Genomic DNA, 5,962 nt, shown 5'->3' on the forward strand with positions numbered 1-5,962 from the left:
TTTTATGCATGCTTAAAGGGAATTTGTACTTGTAATCACTTTTAATAAGATAATTAATAATCTTGTTAGGGTTAATTTTACTATAATTCAAGTGATCGCCAATAATAGATTTGTTTGGGCATTAAATTCAACCAACATAGATAAAACAAGTTTAGGGTTAATCCTATTGATTGCATGTTAGTCAGAAAGCGCACATGAGTACGATTAGAATAAAGTAGAGGCCTATTATTAGGGCAGGTTCAATCTCTTTTAGGTTGGATTTGTACCTTCATCCCCAAACTACCAGTCATGGTTTAAGACCTATTGGAGTTGACAATCTCTTGGATCGTTAAGGGGTGTAACCTTCACCTCGTGAACGGTTTATAAGTTCCTAAACATGTTGGCGACTCTTTTGGTCTATCTTCTTTCCCTTTGGACGCCACCGTACTTTAGTGTATGATCACATTGGGGTTCAAAATAGGGATAATGCTTGAAATATTCCCTACACTTGGCCTATGCTGACTTTTTGCCGCATTGCGAGACTCTTGTCGACACCGGTCTTACGTAGAAGACATCGCTTTTTCTTGCTTCTGGAGAGTCGTAGTGGTATACTTTGTTTCCTACAAGGTTAGCTCTAAGCTCTTGTTAGCACTTGCTGATATCTTTTATTTTTTGTAGATTTGGTTCTACGAGTACTTCCCGTCACTTGCGCCGACGAGGCCATCTCCACGCGAGTTCCCTGTTGGCGCCTGTTAGGAAGGCCGCTACAATAACCGGGTGACTACTGCACGTGTTCGAGAGCTGATCCTCTCGGTACGGTTTTTGCATAGTTATCGTCTTTATATTGCTTTTAGTAAATCCTTATCTCATAGGCGTTCTTTGCAAGTGCCTGAGGTGCTATACCGGCTAGAGGTAGGGATGGCAATGGGTCGGATCTGGACCGGGTCCAGAAGGAACCGGATCCAGATCCGTTTTTCAACTTTGGATCCAGATCCGCCCTGGATCCGTCGGGTCCATAAAATGAGGACCCAGATCCAGATCCGACGGATCCGGGTCCAAAACGGGTCTCGCACGTTTTGCCTACTTTTTTCAGGCAAATTTAATAAAAACGCATTTCAACCAAGTTCAATGCATAAATTAGAGTTATACAACTAAAAATACAATGTAACACATATTATACATATTGTCTTTGAAAAAAAAATCCAAACATAAAAAAAAGTACAATGTTACAAATGACCAAACAAAAAAAAAATAACAATGATGTATCCGATTTGAGCATCCAATATCCATATTCCGAAAGGACTAATCTTCATCACTACTAATATCATCAACATCCTAAAATAAAGAAACAAAACAAACAAAGAAAAGAAATAGTAATTGGCAAAAACTATATTATACTTCGTATCAATCATATGTCTTAATATTAATTAATAATAATTTATAAACCTTACCATATCAATTATATCCACCTCTTCTATATCATTATCATTATCATCCTCCCCATCTTCGGTTATAGTTGAACATGAAAGTGATCCTTCAAAAGAGCCCATCATAATAAAATAAAATAAAATAATTCTATTAAAAAAAATCAGAAATAAAATTAACTTAGAATTGTAATGTACTAAAAAGCAAGAATTGATAATACGTGCTAATTATGTAGCTTAGAATTGTAATGTGCAACCAAATGAATTCTAAATACTACAGTACTATGTTCCATTATTATTAACTTATATTTTAGGAAGTAATAAAGGTTTAATCATGAAACTAATTGCTAATAAGTAACTATGCAGTTCCTAATCGACCTCACAGTAGTAGATTACAAATAAATCAAACAAATAAACACACAAAATTGCATAAATTACACAAAATTGCAGCATAAGTAAAACACACAAATTGGCAGCAAAAACATTCACAAATAGCCCACGAAATTTCAGCATATAAAGTACTACTTTAGAATTTCATGAAATGCAAATAAAGTACTACTTTAGAATTTCAGCATATAAACATTAACAAATAGCCCACGAAATGCAAATAAACCCACAACTCCACAAGGCCACGAATTTCATCAACATCACAATTCACAAATAAACCCACTAATTTCATCAACAACACAAATAAACCCACGAATTTCATCAACTGAAATGCGAACTTGTACAAATTCATCACAAACAAATCTGAACTACTACTTTAGTTTATTTGCTCATATAAAGTAAACAAGTAAACAACAAAGAAACTAAAAAGAGGAGGGAATACAGTACTTACAGCAATGAAGGGAGATCGCCGCCGATCTAACAGAACTGATCGGAGATCGCCGCCTGATGGAGTCGTGGAGAGTAGGCTGGTGGAGAACTGGAGATTGGAGAAGGAAACTAGAGAGAGAAAATTAGGGTTATTTTTTTTATGTGGGTTGATTTCAGTTTTTAATATGGGCCGAAATGTGACTTTGTGAGTCTTGTAGAGTTGTACTCTTGTTAGGCTTGTATTAGGAATTTATTTTTTTTTAAAAATAAATTTATAAAACGGGTCTACGGATCCAGGTTCGGGTCTGGTAGTTAGACCCGGACCCAGATCCGTTTTTCCCAGCTGGACCCGGATTCGAACCGGATCCGTCGGGTCCAAAATTTAAGGACCCAGATCCGTGAAAAACGGATCTGGATCCACATATCCGGGTCGGGTCCAGATCCACTGCCATCCCTAGCTATGGGTCGATTTGGTGATCCTTGTGCTGGCTGCCAGTACACTGTTGAGCGTCGCTACTTCTTGGGGACATATGAGGCGGCAGTGTACCTAGGAAAGAGAGTTGCTATTCAGCACTCCTAAGAGATTCTTATCGTCCCTGCTCCTTTGCCACGCCATATGTTTAATGACGCGAGGCTGCTCAGCTTGTTTGAGAGGTCGCCTGCTGGTACCCCTTGGCGATCTCATGCTATCCAAAGGCAGTGCTACGAGGAGGATCTGCTGTCGTTGTTAGCTCCGGCCCATGTTCTGTCTGAGGAGGCAGCCGTATGATTTTTATCTTTTACCTTTTGCTAAGTAGCCCCCAAGTGACATTTTATTCAATTTGGTTTGCTTTTTGCCAGACCGAGCCTACAGAGTTTGTTCCCCCTCGTATGTCCATCCACTATCATGGGAAATACGGGCCTATTGAGGAGATGATCCCTCCGGCTCTCGAGGATTAGCGCTTTGTTGAGCGATCTGGTCCTTGCCATTAAACTCGGGTGAGTTATTTACTTGTTATTTGTTCATATCTGTCTTGTACTGTTACTGATTTTATTTCTTTGATAGTTCTCGGCGAGGTGGTTACGGCGATTGAGAGGTGCATAAACGCCTTTCGGAGCTAGCTCGTGCGGATGAGGAACGTGGCTTCCTATCGTCGTAATGACGCTGTTAAAGAGGTATCTTTTTCTATTTATTTCTGCATTGTTTATATTTCTATTTTCATTGCTTCTAACTTGATTTCTTCTTGCAAGGACAGCCTATTCCTTCCCATACCCGGACGAAACCTGAGGTTCGGAGAGAGCCGGCTAGGTCTAGCTCGAGGCGTCGTCGCACAACTTCTGGTGGTCAAGGTGGCCAATTTGATGTTGCCTGGACCGAGGCGGTGGAGGGTTCGGGCTCTTCATCTAAGAGTGCACATGCTGGGCCGATAGGCCAGGGAGAGGCAACTTTAGCTCCGAGAGGTGATGGGACGTACGAGGTCGGCTCATCGTCACAGCAGCCTTCGCCGCCTCAGCCTCTGCTGATTCATCACCACGACGACCTTGGGTGGTCGGGTCCTAAGTTGAGTTTCCCTCCTCCTGGAGAGACCGGAGCTGATGGGGAGCATACTTCTCATTCTGCGCAGTTCTTTTACATGATGAACATTCCTCATCATCTGCGTCCCCCTGGACCGTAGTTGTACATGTATTGTTATTTATTTTGAAATTTGTAGGACTTTGGCTGATTGACACATTTGTTAGTATATACAGAATTTTATCTATTATGATTGTATTATATTTATTTTTCATTTTTATGTGCATATGTGTGTGTGCAAAAAATTGTGATTTAATTTTGTGCAAAAATTTCCGTCATTTTTATTATTAATGGAGGGTATCCGACTTTCTCCTTCAAAAAGAAAAAATGAAAAATAAACTGGACTTAAAAAAAACCTAAATTTCATTAAGTTTGAATAAATCCACAATGGAAATAAAAGGAAAGTATATTAATATGTATGGATAGAAATGGTAAAATCGTAAAATCATTGTACAAATTCGAATCATAGCCAGAAAAACGCGATTTGCATAGCACATTTGAGGAAACGTTGCAGCGCCATGTGTTGCCACGCGTTTTGCGCTGTCGCCTAACGCTGTTGATGTCGCCAGGCGGCAGGGTTGTCATTTGGCGCTGTATTGCGCTGATTCCGAGTTCTTTCCGGAGTCTAACTTTATCGATTTTGTGCATAAATATTCCCCTGATCTGCCGAATTTCTGTATAATTCATACATATTAATCACAACCTTTGTTTCTCAACAAATAATCATGTCTTTAGTTACTAAGAGTTTTAGCATTTTTACTCATGAATGGTGTCGGTCTTTAACTGCTACAGAGAGAAAAGAACTCGACTTTTTTAACATGGGGGGTATTTATGGTGTTAAGGGGGTATATCTTGATATAGATTTTATCTATACCGCCTTAGAATATTGGGACACAGATACTCATTATTTTAGACTAGGGTGTGATGAAATTAGCCCTTTACTGGAAGAATTTGGTGCCATCTTAGGCTTCCCTTCATTAGATCTTGCAGTAATCCCTAGAATAAATGAATAATATTACAAATATTTTTAGCGCTACTTTAATTTAAGAGACAGAGATCTAACAAATATTGTAGATGGTAGTGTAGTTAATTTAAAAGAATTTGCACGCCATTACTTTGATAGACCTTATTCTGAATCTTTTCATGTTTATAGAAGAAGGGCTTTTCTCTTTTGTCTGCTTAACCAATATCTTCTCGCTAGTAGTATAACTAATGAGGGTCAAGCAATTTTATTAATTGTTTTGGAGCAAATTGCATCTGGAAGAAATCCAATGCCATTAATTGTTGGATAGACTATGCTTAGTCTTGAAGAATTGAAGAGAAATCCAAAAGCACATTTCGAGGCTCTTCAATTTAAGTATAGGTAGATAAATATTATTTTTAATTACAGAAATCAAAAACATATTTTTGTATAGTAATATTAATTTATTTGCATTGAAGTTTTTTGTAGATATGGCTAATTTTCCAGAAATTTTTCGAGTGTGGTAGTCGAAAATTTTCCAAAAATCACTGAGAGTTGCCCAGATAGTTTATTAAGAGCAGCGTGGCTGTTTTGCGGCTGTCGCCAGACTTTTCTCTCTGTCGGCCAGCGACATGCACTGTCGCCTTGCGCTGCACTCTATCGGCTGCCGATAGACTTCTTTTTGTGGCGCTACTATTCCGTCGAATTTCTTTTTATTCCTGGGATGTGAGGTTTGCGAAAATTAAAGTGGCCGCACCATGTAAAGGGTTGCCTACGTATCCTTTACTAAGGAATCAGGCCAAACGTAGCTCTCTTAAGTGTCCTACTCAAGCAATTATGGGTAGTACTTTTTAAGCTGGTCAAGGTTTGTCATATTTGAGAACTCATTGTCATCCATGTCAGTTAGTTTTGCTGTACCTTATGATATGATGGTTTTGACAATGTAGGGTCCGGAACAATTAGGCCTATATTTTACTCTTGGATCCTAAACATTTTTCCTTAATTTTTTTAACACCAAGTCTCCTACGTTGATGTTTCTTGTCTTGACCTTCTTATTAAAAATTCCTAACCATATGGGTTTGATAGCATTGGGTATGATGTATAGCTTCTAGTCGCTTTTCATCAAGTAGAATTAGCTCTTCATACTTTTCTCTAATCCATTCGACTTCATCAAGTTTACTTTCTAGTGCAATGCGTAAAGATGGTATCTCTAGCTCTACAGGTTGCACG

At 38.7% G+C, this 5,962-nt stretch overlaps 1 long non-coding RNA gene across 1 annotated transcript; it reads right to left on the reverse strand.

The window, feature by feature from the left end:
• Positions 1–1,077: 1,077 nt before the first annotated feature.
• Positions 1,078–2,465, reverse strand: LOC110711307. The gene is made up of 3 exons (XR_002509328.1): positions 2,242–2,465; positions 1,431–1,513; positions 1,078–1,314 (listed from the first exon to the last, which is right to left on the reverse strand). It is a non-coding gene; the product is annotated as an uncharacterized LOC110711307 (long non-coding RNA).
• Between the last annotated feature and the right edge of the window lie 3,497 nt (positions 2,466–5,962).

The sequence above is a fragment of the Chenopodium quinoa genome, unplaced genomic scaffold, assembly GCF_001683475.1.
Source record: "Chenopodium quinoa cultivar QQ74 unplaced genomic scaffold, ASM168347v1, whole genome shotgun sequence".
NCBI lineage: Eukaryota > Viridiplantae > Streptophyta > Magnoliopsida > Caryophyllales > Amaranthaceae > Chenopodium > Chenopodium quinoa.